Source organism: Balaenoptera acutorostrata, chromosome 1 (genome assembly GCF_949987535.1).
Source record: "Balaenoptera acutorostrata chromosome 1, mBalAcu1.1, whole genome shotgun sequence".
NCBI classification, from domain to species: Eukaryota; Metazoa; Chordata; class Mammalia; order Artiodactyla; family Balaenopteridae; genus Balaenoptera; species Balaenoptera acutorostrata.
In genome coordinates, this window is record NC_080064.1 from 121229299 (window position 1) to 121250506 (window position 21208).

Here is a 21208-nt window from a genome sequence, read left to right on the forward strand (position 1 = left end):
TGTTTCTTATGCCTGGAACATCCTTCACTACTCAAGCCACTTCATGGAGAGGTTTTCCTTCATCCTTCCATCTAAAGTAGTACATTTCATCCCCCACTCTTCCATCATTATATATTGTGTGATTCTGCTTTACATTACTTCTTGGCACTTACCATCTTCTGATAAAGTGTGTCTGTCTGTGTGTGTGTCTGAGAGAGAGAGAGACAGAGAGAGAGAGAGGGAGATCTATGAGGGCAGCGTCTGTGCCTGCTTTGTTTGCTGCTATAACTTTAGTACTTAAAATTGTGACAAGCACATGACAGGCACCCAGTAAATAGCTTTTGAATGAATGAATGAATACATGAATAAATGAATAGTTCTCTTTTATTGTTTAACTGCCAATCTGCCATGCTGCTCACAAATTCTTCAGCTTCACAACTGGGATAGAGATGAGCTGCATCCAATTTTTCATATTCAGTAGTAATAACTCTAACTTCCAATTCAATATTTTTGGTGTTCAGTTATTTCTGGGTCCCTGAAATTTGGAAGAGCTGATTCTGTGGTAAACTTTTGGTTTATTTATTTATTTCCATGGATTGTCATTTGGCTGTGTCCATGAACATATATCTACTTTTATTTAATTCCTTTTTCTTATTTGCCTGAACTTCCTTGGGATTTTCTTATATATTTATGCACCACCCACATATTTGATGACCCTGACCTTATTGTGCCCTATTCAAGGCCAATTATGATATTACTTAATAATCTCAGAGGTGCCACATCCATGCCCAAACTCCTTGCATTGACATTTATCATCGCTCTTTTTTCAGTCTACATGGAAGCATTCAAGCCCATTTGAATTGGCAAAGACTGATATAAAATAGCTTTGCCACTAACATTTTGTGAGAGAGCCTGTCGCAAGTGTTTTACTAAAAGACAGAGATATAAGATCCCTTGCCTTCCTTTCATCTGCTAATTTGAAATTACATTGTAAAAAGCTATGAAGTTTGTCGGGTATGATTTGTTCTTTAAATACCTTTGCTGCTCAATCTTCTTGAAATCCTTATTAGGATGCTGAATGATCCTTAAACAGATTTTTTTAAGGCACAGAAAGAGGACGTGTAAGAATAGCATATCTGATGAGCAGATTGACAGGTATCTGGGATAAGGGGATACAGAGGCCATGGAGGACTCAGTGAACTAACAAAATTCATCTTCAATTCTTGGCCTTAGTTAAAGCCCAGTTTAGGATTGGTAGGTTTAGGAGGGTCTCCTGATATCAATTACGGTGGCAAAAAAATAATAATAATAATAATAGAAATATCTCAGATTCAGTCATTTCTCTTATTTGGAGGACCCCAAGTATTTATATACGTTGTGTTTTTCATTCTTACAATATTTCTCTCTTCTGGTGTGATGCAAAAGATAAGCCACTGGATCAAGATTCAGAAGACCTTAATTCTAATCCTGGATTTGCTTCCAATGGGTCATGTGGTTTTAGATCAGTTGTCAGCAAACTTTTTTTCTGAAGGACCAGATAGTAAATATATTAGGCTTTGAGGTCCATACGTCTTGTCAACCATGAGTCATAGTTGAGCAACTCTTACTTTAGGTAATTGATTCAACTTCTCTGGGCCTTACTTTCTTTGTCAAATATAGGAATTGAGCTAAAAAGAGTTCAAGTTATAAAGTTATTTGTTTCTTCATCCAAGGACTCATCTGCCAGGAGTTGTTCTAGTGCTTGAAACTGTGATATGCTGGAAGTCCTATTAGCAACCCCAACCAGGGAGCAACTCTTGAGCAGGGAGCTTCCTTTGAAATTCAAAGACACAGTGGACTTGGTTCCCAGATGAGTGTGCCAAAAGTGTCAAGAGTCCCAACATGCTACCTCCATCATAAGATGAAGAGTTTTAGAAGTCCTCAGGGATTGGGGCAAAGGGATAATACAAGAAGAGCCCCTGTACCCTTTTTCCCACCCAAGACCCCTTCCTTACTTGATCCTATCCCAACCTCCACGCCATCACTTGGCCAAGTCCCATCATTCTCCAATCAAACTCATCAACTTGAACCAAGTCTCCACATGCTCAAAGAAGAAATCTTTTGGAGACTTCTCTACACATTAAGTTATGAGCACAAAACTGTCACTCAAAATTTTCCCTTTGTGGAGAAGGTAGGAGAGTATGGCAGGAGCTTTTGTCACCTATCATTCATTTGGAACATAAATATCTTTGAAAATCAAAAGCACATAATTTTCTAAAAACTATACATTCTTTATTCTTCTCTAATATGTTGTTTTAGTTAAGGGACCACCTGGGGAACAGTCCTACTGGGAAACTTTGAGGAAATGTATTTATTACAGTCAGACCCATGTTAAGCAGCCAAGGGCTACTTCCATTCAAATTATGTCACATTTTTCAGTTTTCCAGACTCTTTCAGCTAGGGAAAAATATTCATGAAATCTTTCTATGCACAAAGACGTTAGAATCTCTAGAGTAACCCTGTGCTTTGGTCATACAAAACTTCGGTGGGGAAGGAAGGAAAAGTGTTAATGGAGATACTTGAATATATAATACAAATTGCTATCACTTTCGAATTCCCTACTGGCCAGGTGCATTGCATGTAACCTCATTTAATCTTATGTTGATGAAGTAGTTAATATTCTTCCATTTTAAAGATTGGGAAACTAAGCCTTCGTGATTATCCAATGTCACAAAGATTTTAAATGATAACGCAAATTTTTAATCCCACATCTGTCTAAACCCAGTGCCCCCTAAACAATTATTCATATTGTTAGTTTTTCTAACATGATTCTAATGGGGGCTAATTAGATTTATAAGAATCTGATTTTTTCCAGTGGATACCTATTGTAAAATGGATGACACTTTTGGTGGGAAGGATCTCAATAATAGAAAATGTCATTAGTTTAATAAGTGAAGGTGGTGACTCTGATCTTCAAATGAACAGTATCCTAGAATGGGCACACGCACAAGTATTTGGACAGTAATTCAAAAAAATTTGAATGTCATTAAAACTTTAAACTGAATGAGTTAGATGAGCAGTCTCCAGTACCACTAATGCATCAATTCACATATTAGGAAGCTGGTCCAGATTGATCTGCTACTATAGGGTAGAACCAGGACTGGACCCATAGCTTTTGATTCAAAATTCCAGTGTTCTTTCCACTGAAGCGTAAATACATATCTCTTACAAAAGGGATGAGAAAGAAGGTTAGGAAAGCAAAGAAATCATAATAGAGTAGTGTGACTCCCTAAAGGTTGGAAGAGAAAGCAACCCGAATGGAAGAATAGCCTTGGACTGAGAGACAGAAGGCCAGGCAATAATTCACATTCACCTTCAATTGGCTCTATGAATTGTAGCTCCCTATGCCTCAGTTATTTATTTATTTTTTGTTTAGTTAAATCTTTAGTAAGTTTTAAGAGTTAGATTAGGGATAACAAACTGGTGACCTACAAACCAAATTGGGCTCACAAATGAGTTTTTTTAAGCTACACAATGTTTTAATTTTTTTTCCAGCTTTTTTTGAGATGTAATTGACATATAATATTTTGTAAGTTTAAGTTGTACAATGTAATGATTCCATACATGTATATATAGTGAAATGATTGCCACAAGAGGATTAGTTAACACCTCCATCACCTCACATAATTGCTTTTTTTCTGCAGGGGGTGGGTAAGAATATTTAAGATTTACTCTCTTACTAACTTTCAAGTATTACCAGTATTACTAACTAAAGTCACCATGCTGTATAATACATTCCCAGAATTTAACTTATAACTGGAAATTTGTACCCTTTGACCAACATTTCCCTACTTCCACCATCTTCTTTAACCTCTGATAACCACCATTCTACTCTTTGTTTCTGTGAATTCAGCTCATTTAGATTCCATGTATAAGTGAGATCATACAGTATTTATCTTTCTCTGTTTGACTTATTTCACTTAGCATAATGCCCTTAAGGTCCATCCATGTCATCATAAATAGCAGGATTTCCTTCCTTCTCATGGCTGAATAATATTTTATTCTATATATGCCATATATATATATATATATATATATATATATATACACACACACACACACACACACACACACACAAACACACTACATTTTCTTTATCCTGGCTATTGTGAATAATGCTGCAATGAACATGGGAGTTCAGCGATCTCTTCCAGATCCTGATTTTGTTTGTTTTTTTGTTTTTTTGTTTTGGATATATACCCAGAAATAGGATTTCTGGATCTTATGGTAGCTGTATTTCTGAATTTTTGAGGAACCACCAGCAGAGCAAAAGAAAAAATCAGCAAACTAAAAAGGCAATGTGGAATGGGAAAAAATATTTGCAAACCATCTATGTGATAAAGTTATCGATAACCATCTATAAGATTAATATTCAGAATATAGAGAGAACTCATACAACTCAATAACAACAACAAAAAAATCTGATTAAAAAGATCTGAATAGATATTTTTCCAAAAAAGACATATAAATTGCTAACACGTGAATGAAAAGAGAATAAACATCACTAATCATCAGGGAAATGCAAATCAAAACTTGATATCATCTCACACTTGTTAGAATGGCTATTATCAAAAAGAAAGAGACCACAAGTGTTAGCAAAGATGTGGAGAAAAGGGAACCCTTGTGCACAATGTTTCACTTTTTAAAATGTGGATGAGTTTAGGGAATTCCCTGGTGGTCCAGTGGTTAGGACTTGGCTCTTTCTCTGCTGTGGCTCGGGTTCAATCTCTGGTTGGGGAACTAAGATCCCACAAGCTGCATGCATGGACAAAAATTAAAATTTAAATTAAAAAAAAATGCAGATGAGTTTAGGTATGGAATGCACTCTCCAGTCCTCATCGCTCTCACTTGTTTTAAACCCCACTGACCACTTCACACATCTATGTTATCTGCCTGGCCACTTTCAATCCTTTACCAGTGACCAAGGTTTTCCAAACAGCTATTACAGTCTATCATTCTCTAACTTACCTGGTTGGTGAGAAAAGGTCTCAGGTCTAGATTCTAAGAATAAACTACCTGGAAGTTGGTCTCACAGGAAAAATGTCTTCATTAAGAAACAGAAAAATCTACTCTGAACATGCAAAATGTAGACATACTCTCCTACTAGTGGCAATTTCCAAGACAGGAAGGAAAGGACAGTGTTCCTGATGAAGTTGAAGCTAGAATGATGAGAAGCTTAATGGAATTATCCAAACCGGAATTTGGCCGAGATTTAGGGCTACCACCTGTGCAAATTAGGGTCACTAGACTGAGGAACTGAATGGAGTTTTCTTCTGATAAATGGGCATCCTGAAAGCTCAGCAATCTGGAGCCCACGCTGGGCAGATTTGACAGAATACTTTCCTTTGAGCAAGTGCCACTTAGCAAATATCCTCTTCAGAGAAGTTTCATCCTCATGGGTCAGGCCTGCTGACTTCGAGGCAGTGTGTGATTTTCATTTTCATTAGCTTTCTGTCAGTGAATGACTTCAAGTCTAGTTAAAAGGCCAAAGTACCCCTCCAAATTCTTGGGTTAGAAGAGCCTGTGGATCTGTCCTATCTTGCTTCTTATATTTGTGTAGTTTTTAGATGCATAATCTCATTCAACCCTCACAACCAACTAATGAAGTACGTAGGGGAGTAGCTTTCATCTCCAGTGTAAAAGTGAGTAAATGGGGACTCAGAGAGTTTCAGAGACAAAACTCAATCCAGGTTTCCAAATTCCCTATGATGTTTCCATTGTACTTTGGCACAAGTAAATGATGTTGTTCCAAGCTTCATGGCAACAAGGCAGGCTGTGTCTACTGGAAGCCAAGGCAACTGGGATAATCTGAGCAAACAAACACAGTTAAATTAGTTACTGGGATTAGTAAACACTGCCACAATATTATGACCTCTTGTGACTGGGTTCTCCTGACCCAAGGTGACTGGGCTATCATGACCTCCGTTCTTTTCTTTGCCCTATATTGGTAAACCATGTGATTAATGATCCAATCACTAGTGCCAGAAACCTAGAGGTCATCTTCTCCTTTTCCTCCCACCACTTCATCTTAGTGGTTGCTGAATTTTGTGGCATTACCACTCTCTTATCTTTTAATGCTGTCTCCTCCTTTCTGCCCCACTGATCGTGCCCTTATATCAGACCCTGGTATTTCTCCCACAGGCGGTTGAGATAATGTCTTAACTGGCCTGTGTGGCTCCTGACTTGTAATTGTACAGTCATTTCACTGGTGATGTCTTTCTTGATTCTCCCTTCCCTTCCCCAGTAGAATGGACCCTCCTTTTTTTTTTTTTTTTTTTTTTCCTCCTTAATTATTTCCCCCAGTCGAAGCCTGTACATCCAGGACAACATCTACAATATTTTACTGCAGATGTTATTGTTGTATATCTGTCTCCCCCACCAGATTATGAGCAACTTAAGGAAAGGGACTTTAACTTATTCCTCACTGTATCCTCTCTGGCTAGCTCTATACTCAGCAATAGTAGGTGCTCAGACCACATTTGATGAATAAACAACCAAATATTTAAAACACTATATTTCAGGCACTTAGATGTGAAGGATACAGTCACTGCCCCTGTGGAGTTTCTAGTCTGGTGCTGACATTTGAGCAGATAACCATGATCAAGTTTGATAAGTGCTTTCACAGAAGTATGAAGCGCATTCTGTGGGAAAACAGAGTGAGAGCTGGAGTCTCTCTCTTTCCACCATTGGTCCAGAGGGAAGAAACCTGAAGGAGCAGCTTCCTGGCAGGACCTTGGCTACCTTTTCTCTCCTCATTCCCCAGCTCTATGAAGCACGACCCGAGACACATCTCTAACAAGTTAAGCAGAAACATTTCTCTGGAACGTCAGCATCTACTTTGCTGAAATCCATTAATTCTCAGCTTTAACACCCTTGGTCAGCAACAGCTCCGAACCTTATGGGGAAATAAGAAAAGCAGACTGTCTGGCCACAGTCACAGGAAGTATATTAATATTCCCCTTCACGGGTATCTCTCTTTCTCTACATCCTTTCTCCCACTGCCTGCACCTCACCCCCACCACCAAAATAAATATTTTCCAAGAATCTACGACAAGAGATTTGAAAGTAAATCAAAACCTGGACAGAGGGTCAACGAAAAAGGATAAAGCTGCCACTTATATGTGTCTAAGGGAGTAAACGGGGCAGCTTGTTATATTATTTACAGTATCCATAAAGACGAAACCCTCCTTGCTCAGACAAAGCCCTGAGCTTATTAATTGCCAGGGAGGTCTGTCCCACTCCTAGGGTTTCTGCTATTGATGGGGGAAGGTAGGGAGAGAGTTAACTCACTCTCTTTCTCGCTCTCTCTCTTTCCAAGGGAGCTTTTGGGACAAGCGGAAGGGTTTGTTAAACCTCCAGATTTCTCTGCATTATGTCCAGGTGGCATGACGTGTGAACAGACGAAAGATTAAAATCACCGAGGAAATCGCTCCGTCTGAGCCCAGATCACGACGCCTTTTAGTGACCCGGCGACCCAAATGCTATCTGTCAACTTGTCCTTCCAGCGACTTTTCACCCCATGCTCTGCGGCTGCTACTCCAGGAAAAAGAAGAAAAAGAAAAAAACAAGAAAAAAAATCAGGAGTTGGAAGGAGGGGGAAGGAGAGAGGGAGGAAGCTAGGATAAAATACTGCCTTATTACTAAGCACTCGGCAATGCAGGTCAACTGAGGGGCGCGGGAGTCTTTTTAACAAACCAAATACTTTTTCCAGACCCTCACTCCCAATGTTTCCTCATTCTCTCTCTACTGAGAAGCTCAGCTCCCTCAGGAAATGTCACACCAAGTCATAGGACCTGGTCCCCCAACAAAAACTAGGTCCTAGAGAGTCCACTGAGGATGGAGTTTTTCCTAGTTTTCAAAAGTCTTTCCACAAAACCTGTCTGGCATTTGCTTGAATTCTTGATGAGTTCGAAGTGTCACCAAGTTTGCTCTAGCCTCCAGGTTTTGCCAGAGTTAGGTTACTTATTTTGAGGGTGGGAGGTGGGTTTCAGGTTACTTATTTTGAGGGTGGGAGGTGGGTTTCCGTGAGATGAGAGAAAGGGGTGGAAACAGACACTACGCCGATATCTTATAATGTTGACCACTCAAATTAAGAGCCTGCTTATTAAGAACCTGGCTTGGCAGCAGAGCCAGATAGAGACCTTAGATGCCTCCAACAACAGAAAGATAAGGCTGCCCATTCCTTAAAGGCACTAGATCGAATCATATGAAGTTACCTTTTTCTTTTCCAGGTCGAAATTGGCAATTTCCGTAGGGCTCAAACTAATCCAAAATCTAAGTAGCACCTAACCCTAATGAGGTTGATAAATATCATCTTCTTTTAAAGAAATGGTTCTGTTTTGCTAGCATCCCTGCTTTGCTAGCATCTTGAGCATGTGCTTTATCTCCCTATGGAGCTACTCAGCACTGGGGGGTCAACTTCTGCATTAAAATATAAAAGAAAATAGAAGTCACTTAGCACATTTTTAAACAGACCTCCAATATTTTTCTGAAAGACTTTGACGTGATATTTTAAAAATATGTGATTTTAAGGAGACTATGTATGAAAATTCAGGACTCCGTTAAACTTTCAGACGCTTAGGAATTTGCATAGAAATAAATGTTTATATGCTCTTTCACTTGGTGCTTTTTCTGTTCCAGGATTCCATCCAGGATACTACATTACATTTAGTCTCCTCTTGACTATGACATTTTTCTCAGACTTTTCTTGTTTTTGATGACCTTGACAGATTGAGGAGTATTGTTCATGTATTTTGTACACTCTGCATACCATTTTGTATATATATATATTTAATTTATTTAATGCAAGAAACATTAAATAAATATTTCATCTTTTTTTTTCAGAAGAATTATTTTTAATGACTTCATAATATTCCACTGATGACTATGACACTGATTTTTTCCTAAAGAAAATAAAATGGCTTCTTACTGCATCTTTAAAACTGCTGGAGGTTAACATGGAAAGGACAGAATTCAATGAGGAAAAGTATACACTTAAGCTACATAATCTTGTGGTGAACATTTTGCCACACCTGTTTGACTTCTGTCCCAGGGTAATGTATAAGTGTGGGCACACATGTACACACAAAAAGACACAATCCTGGGACATATTATCTTTAATCCAGACCCTAAATATCTATCCATCAGCACTGCTCTCCTTCCTTGCCTCCTATTCTCATGATTATAGAGTGCCAGAGTTGCAAAGATAGATTATTAGATCCTTCCCTGTTTGCAAAGTCTTAGTCTATGGAAAAAATGATACTTGTTTATTTTTGTAGACTTGTTAAACTTCGGGACTTGAGGTCACTCCATTGTAGAGATGCTGGTTCACTTTCATATTAAAGGCTTGCAAACAACTGTTTTAAAATATTCTTACCTATTGGGTTTATATTATCATCACCATCCACCCAATTTCCTCATCTCACAGTAATCTTTGATGGTTCTCTCTTTCTCACTTTGCATTGTCAAGTTTGTCAAGTTTATCTCCTAAATATATTTTCTGTCACTCATCTCATTATTTTTACCTGCTGCCTTTGTTCTAACTGCTGTCATCTCTTGCCTGGATTATTATATCATATTTCTAATTGGTTCCTCCACCTCTCCCTAGGTCCAAGCTTTCTTTACTCAGGTCCATGCCAATATATATATATATATATATGATGTATACTCATACAGAGCTGACTCTTCTACTCCCTTGCTTAAGAATATTTTGGTTTTCTCACAATGTCTTTTGTCGCTCAGATTCTGAACTTGCTCTGTATGTGACCTTGAGCAAATAACCTAACTTTTCTGTGTCTCAGTTTTCTCATCTGTACAATGAAGACCAGAGTACCTACCTGACAGTGTTATTGTAAGGATTAAATGTGACAATAAATGTAAAATTCTTAGAACAGTGCCTTGTCTGTAATACACACTCAATAAGTGCTATATATTATTTATTCTACTACTACTACTGCTACCACCAGATAAAGTCTAAGCTTCTCATTATGGCACTAAAATCTCAACCACAAAGTACTATCTCCCTACGTCTTGTATTCTTTCTTAGTCATGACTTTGCTTCTGAATTTCCTCTGCCTAAAACATCCATTCTCTACTGCCCCCTTTCCCACAGCCTCAACCTGTCTTTGATGAACAGATTAAAATGCCCTTTTTATGTGCCTTCTCCAAGTAGAGCTAATCATTCCTTCCACTTAGCTTTTTCTACAAGGTAAGGATTGCTATCTAGACTTTATGGATAAAAAAAAAAAACTGAGTTTCAAGACAGATAAGTGATTTTCCCCACAACCACACAGCTCAAAATAGGTAATGAAGGTGAGATTCAAACGCAGGTATTTCTGGTACTCTGAGCTTTTCCTCCCCATCACCTATTTTCTACTTTGGAGTAATCCACAAATAGCTGCCCTGAAAAGAAGGCTTTCATAGCTTTAGAGTCTGGTTTCAATTCTGTCATTGGGCCAAATATTCTAATTTTATTTTTGGAGAGTAGGGCAGGGGGTGAGCAGTGAGAACTCTGTTTCTTCATCTATAAAATGAAAATAATGAAACCATTTTCCTTTGAGTTCTTTCTGTTCTAATAGTCTAGGATATTGCCATACGCCTGGATACAGAAATGGAGATTACTTGAGATTTGCTTGAACTTTGGGCTGACCAACTTTTCTTTGTCACTCCTTGGTTCTGTTCTCTTATTCTCAATTTTAAATAATGGGTTTAACAGGAATATCACCTCTGGGGAGTCGAAGAGACACTTCCAGAGCCAGGTCCTGTCAATAATCTCATCTAATTCCATTAGAACCACTTCTATCCCCTGCTGTTCTGATATTTATAACACCCCTGTTCTCATAGCAGATTCAGCCTTAGGTCATTCCAAGAAACCACTTCACACCCTGCTGGTGTTTATCTGGCTCAAAGGATCAGTGCATAGATCTTCTTTATTCCTCCAAGTGAATTCAAACACTAGCCCTCCTGATCAGATAACAGGCAATCTGTATCTTGTCACTCTCTATTCTTGCACTCTCAATCAAGCTCCCCTCTCAGGACCCAGAGATAATATTAATTATAATCTCTAATTTAAAGGGGTTCCTGCATGAAGGTCTCTGTGCAAAGAAAGCATTTCTTTTTTTTTAAGAAGGAAGAGCCATTCCTGGTTAAGTCAGAGAGCCGAAGAGACTCTAAGTATGCTTTGCACTGCTGGTCCAGCCAGCAACAAGTGGGAGACACAGGAGTTATGAACACAGATACTGCCTTGCACTGGAAGGAAATCTATAAATCCAACGTTTTCTGAAATGTCTTCTCAGACCATTCTGACCACAAGTAACTTTCTTGTCCTCTAAGCATTTAGTACATGTCTGTTACTGCCACTCCTCTTGCCCTTCTTTATCTTCTTAAATTATATTATATTGGAGCAAAGAAACCTTTGAATCAAGTCACTGCTCTGCCCTGTTTTACTTATGTGACTTTCCACCATTCACTCAACCTCTCTGAATCTGAATCTTCATGGTCTCTAGTGTTTAAAATGCAGATGACAAAAATTCAAAGTTCTTGGGCTGTTGTGAACATAATGTTAAACTAGTGCTTATTTTCTCATATATTTTAAACCTTCACTGAGGTCATTGACTATAATATTGTTATTCTTTAGAGTTTGAGTGTGATGCCTTCTTGAAATAATAAGTTAACTAAATATAGCTATTGCTCAAAAGGATTTCTGGTGCTCTTATTTTTAACCTAGGCTAGTTGGTGCATTGAAAACCAATGGACTTTTCAGCCTTGCCTACAGCCTACAACAAATCTAAGTAGAATGCAAGAGAACTGACAATTTACTTCCTCCCTATTTTCTTTTTTATCAATTTATCTTCCTCTTTGGTGTTTTTTCTCTTCCAGCTTGTTCATTTCTTCTTACTCTCTCAAGGGAGACGTCACCCTGCCCTCAACCTCCTGCACTTTTCTACCTATCAAATCAGAAGGTTTCCACACAGCAAAACAGAAAGCATGTTAGGAAGTGGTAGGTGGCAAAATACTTCCCATAAAAGGGTTAATAGACAGTAGTTAGAAAAAGTGTGTTATCTCTAAATACAAGAAAAAAATTACTAAAGTCTTTGCACCAAAGGGTAATCAGTGATCTTTACTTTCACATAGATTAACTCATTTAATTCTCATAAAAATCTATGAGAATCTTCCAGGTCCATAAGATAATGACAGCAGCCTAACTTAGAATCTCTCCACACAGCCTCAAAAAAAACAAAACAAACAAACAAACAAAAAAATACAGATGAACAAGGGGAGCAAATAAAATCACCCATATCTTGTCTTGCAACATAATATAAAGACAAAGAACTTTGTAAACTTTAATTTACAACTAATTGAGAAAATAAGTGGGGAAAGCAGAGAAGAGAGAAGAATGAGGCAGAGTAGAATCAGAGAATATCATTTAAAGCTGACAAGCAGAGTAGTCAAAAATAGGTAAAGAAAAAAGAGACTCTGGACATTATATAAAGGCATCAGTATGAGGTAACAACTTGGTAATGAATCCAAGCCTTCTTAAATAACAAAAGAAACACAAAACAAAATACAATGTTAAAAAAAAAGATAGAGAGGAAAAAAGATCACACAGTTCAAGTCACTTTGTAATGAAATTATATGATGATACAATAAAATAATTGATTGAGCTGAAATGAAACATATTATAATCAATAAATGCAAATAAGCTTAACTCAGGTGTTAAAAGAAAATATTTTCAAATTGACGCACAAAGCAAAACCAACCTCTCTGCAGTACACTGGAGACACAACTAAAAAAAGGAGGTGAAGAAAGCTGAAAAATAAAGAAATGAACAAAGGCAAATGAAAGGAAAATGAAAGCAGGACTGTGATTGTGTATCTGATAAGGTAGAATTCAGGACTAAAAGAGATAAGACAAAGAAGAAAACTTTATAAAGGTAATGGCCACAATTCACAGAAAAGATAAGATGGAAACTTTCTGCATATCAGCCACCTTCCTAAAGCAGAAACTTCAGGAAATGCAAGGAGACAGAAGCAAACAAACATTAGGAGACTTTGGCACACCATACTCAGACTGAGAAAAGTAAAATGAATAAAAACAAGTAAGGATAAGAGGACACAAGCAACATAATAAATAAGATGGACATATTTGCACCCTGATAATAGAGAATAGATCTTATTTCCTAATGCATATTGGATATTTATGAAAATTCACCAATTCTCCACATATTGGGTCAAAAAAGTTCAATAAATTACACAGAATAGTATACAAAATATTCTCTCATTATTATGCAAAAATCTCAGTTTAAAAGAGGAAATAGAAAACTTTATAACAGACATTATAAAAAATAATGGTTAAAAACATTATGTATCAGAATCTATATATCTTTTTACAGTTAAAGCTGTGATTGGAGGAAATTTTATAGTCAAATATATATATTAATAAAAATGAGCAATGAAAATATGAATTAAATATCTAATCCCAAAATTTGGAAAACAGAATAATTCAGTTAATAAGGAGAGCAAAATAGAGGTAATAAGAATAAAAGCAAAAAATAATGAAGTAGAAAAGAGAAAAATAGCCTTATCATTAAGTCAATATCTGGTAACAAAAACAAAAATAACCTATCATTCCTAATCTAATAAAAAAAAAAAAGTTAAGATTGTTTATGGGATGAGGGTGGAAGAAAACACAAATACACTAGATAAAAAATGACAAAGAAAACCATTGAAAGAGAGGAGATTTAAATAATGCAAAAGTGGATAATTCTCTAGAAAAAAATACTTTGCCAAAACTGACTCCAGTAAAAAAAAAAAAGATAAAGAAAAAGAAAAAGACCAATTTTTATAGAAGAAATGGAGAAAGTTACCAGAGTTACTTTCTACTCCCCACATCTCACAAAACAGCAGGTCAAGATGATTTTACAGGGGAATTCTATGGAAATTTCAAAGTTCAGTACTATTTTTACAAAATCATGAAAAAAGAAGGAAATCATCCAAATCCTTTGGACAAAAAGAATGTAACATTATAAACAAAGCTTGATTTAAAACTTATTCTTCTCAAATCTATAGACAACTCTCACTTATAAATACTGATGCAATACTCCAAAATAAATATGAACACAGCAGCCAACAGTACATTAAGATAATAATATATGGGGACAAAATAGAATTTATACCAGAAATGCAAGATAGATTAATATTACAAAGTCCACTAATATATTTTACCCTATTATTAGCTCATTGGAGAAAAGTCATACGTTCATATTCATATATGCTGGCAAAGCATTTACAAAATTTAATTCACTTTCTCAATAAAAACACATAATAAAAGTAATCAAGGAATATTTTTCTTAACATGATAAAAGATATATACTCCATCCCAAAGATGGCATCTAAAATGGGAAACACTGAAATCTTCTCTCTGAGGTCTGGCACCAAAAAAGATGGCCACTTTATTATCAATTACTACAGAACTGGAGCTTTTAGATCACATATTCTGATAAAAATACAAAAGCAGAATCACAAAAATTAGAAAGGATGAGTTAAAAATGCCTTTATTTGTAGATGTTATGACATGGTTGTATATATAGAAAACCCATGACAGTTTATTGAAATACAATACAAATCATTTAAAATTAGTAGAGTTGCAGAATATTTAATTATATAAAAAGCACTAGTCTTATTTATTTATTTAATTTTTGGCCACACCATGCAGCTTGTGGGATCTTAGTTCCCTGACCAGAGATCAAAGCTGGGCCCTGGCAGTGAAAGAACCAAGTCCTAACAACTGGGCCACCAGGGAATTCCTTAAAAAGCAATAGCTTAGGTATACTACATTAACAGAATAAATGACAAAAAACCTATGATCATCTTAGTTGATGCAGAAAAAGCATTTGCAAGATTCAATACTCCTTCATGATAAAAATAGTTAAGAAGCCAGGAATATAAGTAAACTACCTCAACATAGTAAGGGCTATATATGAAAGGCTCACAGCTAGGATCATATTTATTGATAAAAGACTGAAAATTTTTCCTTTAAGATCAGGACCAAGACAAGGATGCCCACTCTCATCACTTCTATTCAACATAGGGTTGGAAGTTCTAGCCAGAGTAATTAGTCAAGAAAAAGAAATAAAAGGTACCCAAATTGAAAAGGAAGATCGCTTTTTGCAGATGACATGATCTGATATGTAGAAAACCCTAACAATTCCACATACAGTAAAAAACAAAAACAAAAACAAAAACTTCTAGAACTAACAAATTCAGCAAAGTTGCAGAGTACAAAATCAACACACAAAAATCAGATTCATTTCTATACACTAAGAATGAACAATCAGGAAAGGGCATTGAGAAAGCAATTCCATTTATGATAGTATAAAAAAGAATACAATACTTAGGAATAAACTCAACCAAGGAGGTGAAAGACTTGTACACTGAAAATGACAAAATGTTTCTGAAATAAATGAAAAAAGTCATAAATAAATGGAAAGAGATACCATGTTCATGAATTAGAAGACTTAATATTCTTAAGATGTCAATATTACTCAGAGATTTACATATTCGATGTAGTCTCTATCAAAATCCTAATGGCATTTTTTTTCAGAAGTGGAAGAAAATCATCCTGCAATTTATGTGCAGTTTGAAAGAACAACAAATAGCCAAAACAATTTTGAAAAAGAAGAACATAGTTGGAGGACTCATGCATCCTGATTTCTATAGTAATCAAAACAGTGTGGTACTGTCATATAGAGTGATATATAGATCAATGGAATAGAATACAGAGTCCAGAAACAAACCCCTTCAATAAGAGTGCTAAGATCACTCAATCAAGAAAGGACAGTCTCTTCAAACAAATGGGGCTGGGAAAACCAGATATCCACATGCAAAATGAAGTCAAACCCTAATTTTACACCATAAGCAAAAATAGACAAAAGGGACATCAAACTTAAAATGGGAGAAAATATTTGCAAATCATATATCTGATAAGAGTTTAATATTTAGAATATGCAAAGAACTTCTATAATTCAACAACAAATCATCTTATTAAAACATAGGCAGAAGACTTGAATAGATATTTCTCCAAAGATAACATACAAATGGTCCACAAGCATATGAAAAGAGGCTCAACATTAGTAATCATCAGTAAAATGCAAATTAAAAGCACAAAGAGATGTCACTTCACCCCATTAGGAAGGCTACTCTGAAAAACAAACAAACAATAAATAACAAGTATTGGTAGGAATGTGGAGCAGCTGGAACCCTTGGGCACTGTTGGTAGAATTTTAAAATAGTGCAACTGTTATAGAAAACAGTATGACAGTTCTTCAAAACAATAACAACAACAAAACTAGAGTTTCATATGATCTAGCAATCACATGTCTGGGTATATATCTAAAACAATTGAAAGAAGAGTCTTGAAGAGACATTTGCATACACATGTTCATAGCAGAACTATTCACAATAACCAGGAGGTGGAAGCAACTCAAATGTCTATCAATGAATGGATAAACAAAATGTGATATATACATACAATGGAATACTATATAGTCTTAAAAAGGCAGGGAATCCTATCACCTGCTACAACATGGATGGACTCTGAGGACATTTTGCTAAGTGAAATGTGTCAGTCACAAAAGAACAAATACTGTATGATTCCTCTTAGGTGAGGTATCGCAAGTAGTTAACTTCATACATGTAGAAAGTAGAATGGTGGTTAGCAGGGCCTAAGGGAAGGGGCAGAGGACAATTGTTGTTTAATGAGTATAGAATTTCAATTCTTCAAGATGAAAAGGTTCTAGAGATTAGTTTCACAACAGTGTGAATATATTGAACATTAGTGTACTATGCATTTAAAAGGATTAAGGCGGAAAATTTTATGATGGTTTTACCATAATAAAAAAAGTCAAAATTTTTATATATAAACATAATAACAAATTAAAAGAGTTAACACAAGAACAAAAAAAAAGATAAAATACTAAGAATAAACTTAATTAGAAATTTTAAAATCTATATGAAGGAAACTCTTAAAAAGTCATGGAGGATGCAAAAGTAGTTTTGAACAAATAATTATCCAATGTTCTTCCATAGGGCAATTCGGCTTCACAAAGATGATGCTTCCTCATGCTTCTCCCCAAGTTATAAATAAAAGTGATCTTAACAAAAACAGCTACACTTTTTTTTTTCTGAAACAAGATAAGTTGATTCTACATTTAATATGAAAAAATAAGTGAGCAATAATGGCCAAGAAATACCAGGCAAATAATGATCAATGACTGAGGGCCAACCATACAGATATTAAAATGTCCCATAAAGACTTTAAAATAAAGATAGTATGGTCCATGAACGGATAGACTGAGCAATGAAACAACAGAGGAAGTCCAGAATTAGACCCTGGAAATTTGGTAAATGGTAAAAGTAGTATATCAAATCACTGGAGAAAAATGACCTATTAATAAACAATGCTGAGACAACTAGATAGCTATTTCGTAAAAGATAAAATTGGCAAACCTTACACTGTTCATCAACCTAAATTCCAATGAATTAGAGATTAAAATTTTTTTTAAATCTAAGTATTAGGAAACATGGGTAAATTCTTTTATAAACTGGGAATAGAGGAAGCCTTCCTGAATGTGACTAAAAATTTAGTTAAAGGACCTACAAAAAATGACATTCCATAGAAATGAACATACTCTGGGCCCAAATATTAGTTTCTGGATATTATTCTCACTCAAGGGAATATGCACTCCTGGAGAAATGGCTGATTCCAGGCCTAGGTCAGGGAAAGTACAAAACGGACATTTTGTTTTGGGAGGAAAAAAGAAAAAAGAAAAACAAAGAGGCACTCAAAAGGGGCCAAGTCCAAAAGCACAGAAGTCATCTTTAAGCTTCCTCTCATCTACTCCCCACCCTAGGCCAAATTTGGGAAAATCTAAGCAGAAAAATAATAATGACTCCAATTAGCCATAAAGTGTTGTAAAATAATAGGTAAATAAAAATGCACTAGTCCATAGTGATTCTCTCTGCTCTGTCCAACATCCCTCTTTCTCCACACAAAAGTGAGAAAGATTGATTTAAAATGTCACTTTTATCCCTAAAACTCCTCAATGATTCCCCTTTACTCTTAAAATCGAAAATCCTTATTATGATTTCTAAGGCCATGTACTGAAGCTGAATCCGGCTTCTGTACCCCGACACCAAATTAATTTTCAGGGACAGAGTTTTGGGCGAAGTAGAAAAGAATAGCTTTATTGCTTTGCCAGGCAAAGGGGGACACAGCAGGCTAATGCCCTCAAAACTGTGTGTCCAAACCTGGAGCGGGTAGTGAGGAGTTTTATAATAATGGTTTAAAAGGGCGTGATCAGCTTGTGGACATTCTTCTGATTGGTTGGTGGTGAGGTAAGTGGGAGTCAGCATCATCAACCTTTAGGCTCTAACCTGTCCGGAGTCTAGTGCTTGTGGAGAGCCTACTGTTAACTTCTCCCACCTGGTGGGGATTTCAGTATCTGCAAAACAGCTCAAAGACATTGTTATATGTATGCATTGATGGGGAACCAGGACCTCGCCCTAAGGCTGCACTATTGTTTCTCTTGACTGTTCTTCCTTGTTTCCGCATCCCCTCCCTTCCCTAATTAGCAACTGTTTGAACCTGCCCGTTGGAGCTCAGGGGAGGTCCTGGAGGCTGAAGGAAACCTATTTCCTATAATCAAGAAATGGGGGACACGGAAAGGCTTTTGTACCCAGGAGCCCCCGAGGGTCCTGCTCGGTATCAGCCCGAGCTGAGTCTTGTTTAACTACGACTTGATCTCATATTTTCTCTCCCTTGCTCAGTGCATTCTAGCCCCACTGGCTTCTTTTCTCTTTGTCAAACACACCAAGCCCCTGTGCAACTTGGGAATTCTGTGCCGTATTTATTTCCTCTGTGACATTTTTAACAATCTTCAATTATCTTATTTTCTTCTTTGTTTATTTATATCCTACCTGTCTTTCCCAGGGGAATATAAATTCCAAAAGGGCAGGAAAGTCTGTCCTTTTCACTATCAGATTCCAGTTCCCAGTATAGTGAGTGGGAGATAATTGGCTCTAATGAATATTTCTGAATAATGAATGGAGGACGAATGAATAATAAACAGATAAATGAAATAATTCTTCTGACTTCCAGTTCTAGTCTCTTTCCATGACAAGTTTTTATTTTTCCTTCTTTCTGTGTAGTTTGTCTCTATATGTATATAGACCATACTGCATACATTATGTAGCCTATATGCTTATACATTAAATCCTTCCATGTAGCTACCAATGAAATGAGTGTGTATTGTTATTGTTTTTCCTTTTAGAAGGGTAACACTGGAAAGGTCCTTAGAAATCCCATCAAATCCTCTTGCTTTACAGATAAGGAAACAAGGCCTGTGGTGTATAAGTTGCTCAAAGTCACACAGCTAACAATTGTTATACTTGAAATTACATCCCAGATCTATGCATTTTCTAGTTCAGTGACCTTTTAAGTACCTTTCCCTTTTCTATAGTATTGGTTTATTCCTCAACCCTCAGCTCCCTACCTCCTGCCAACAAACAACTGGGAATAGGAGGAAATGGTATGAGTGGAAAATGAGGTCCTCATGGTGTCTTAGAATCATCAGCGCCCCAGGAGAGAAAGTTTCACTGAGCTAGTAAGCATCACCGTGCTCCTTAGCAGCATTTTTGAAATCACAAATGTGCCCTCCCAATGAGATTGGCCTCAAATGACATTGTGTCTTAGGAGGCTGTATGCCAAGACATCCCCAGTGTGTGCATTTATGTAGTCTACTGTTCCCTAAGAACCACTTTGTCAACTGTGGGGATGGAAAAATTATTCCCGGAATTCCATGGCAACTATTTCCGAATTTCCCATGTTTGTTCAAATGATAAATGTAAAACCATTATCTATTTTTAAACTCTTTGGGCTTTATTGACTCAAAAGAACAGGAAAGCCCTGTCAGGACAATTCTGTTTATTGAAAAATTAAGGGTGGGGACATTGCATTTCTTTAAATAGTCTAAAAGTGTAAGGTTGTTTTTCTTACACAAGAACTGTACAGTTAATTGGAATTGAATGCCTTGCTTTCCTTCGCAAATGAAGCTCATTCCTAAGATTGAGATGCTAAATCTTAATCATGGGAAGTCCCTGGGGCAAGGATGTGTGTTGAAGTATAAGTAACGGTTTAGCAAAAAACTTACTATCCCAATGATCATGGGGTCTATAAAGGGAACAAGGCTCTCTTCTGGAAGGAGGTTTACTTTGGTATTCATAAAGACCCCATAGTTCCATTCTGTCATCCACTTCTCCTCTAACTAAGCTTAGCATTCATTTATCCAAACTGTTGTGTAGTTTCAGTTATCCATATGGCATAGTATTGTTGGTTATAAAGGACACAAAAATAGGTAAAACTCTCTCCCTTCCATGAAGAAGCAATTTAATAAAAGTTTAACCACCCTAAATTACTCACACTTTCTATTTACCTTTATTCAAGCCACATGGGTGTGGGAAACTGAAGTAAATTCAGAGGATCAGAGTTTGAAAGAAGTTCAGGAGTTATCTTGTCCACTGCTACTGAATATGAGGTCCCTGGGCCAGCAGAAGCAGCATTACCTGGAAACTTATAAGAAAATGTAGAATTCTTGGCTTCACCCTATATCCACTCAACCAGAATCTGTGTAATATGATCCCCAGGCAATTCCTGTAAACATTAAATGTGAAAAGTCTTGATCAATCCACTGATATCTTGGATTCGTTCTATATTTACAGATATAGGGGATTGTAATTCTGTGATAAATATATATTCAAACTGATGATCTCCTCCTATCTCTCACTCAATACCACATAGTTTTATTCAACTTCAGCTACCCTTTGGTGAGCACAGCCTTACCTAGATTTCAGAACAAAGGATGAATCATTTGGAGCAATTCCTGAGTACTTGAACATTTAGAAAGAATTTGCGGGGCAGAGAGAAGAAAAAAAGGAGGGAGGGAAAAAAGAAATCTATCATAATTGCCTACAATTTCATAAATTTTGTTCAACATAGACAAGTATAATCTCTCCCATATCAAGAGATACATATCTTTCTAAAAAAAATGTGAGCCATGGTATGATGGATTGGGTTAATGTTCTCAATTACTCCCTTCCCCATTCCTCTAGTAGGCTTATAAAGGACTTAGTGGAGG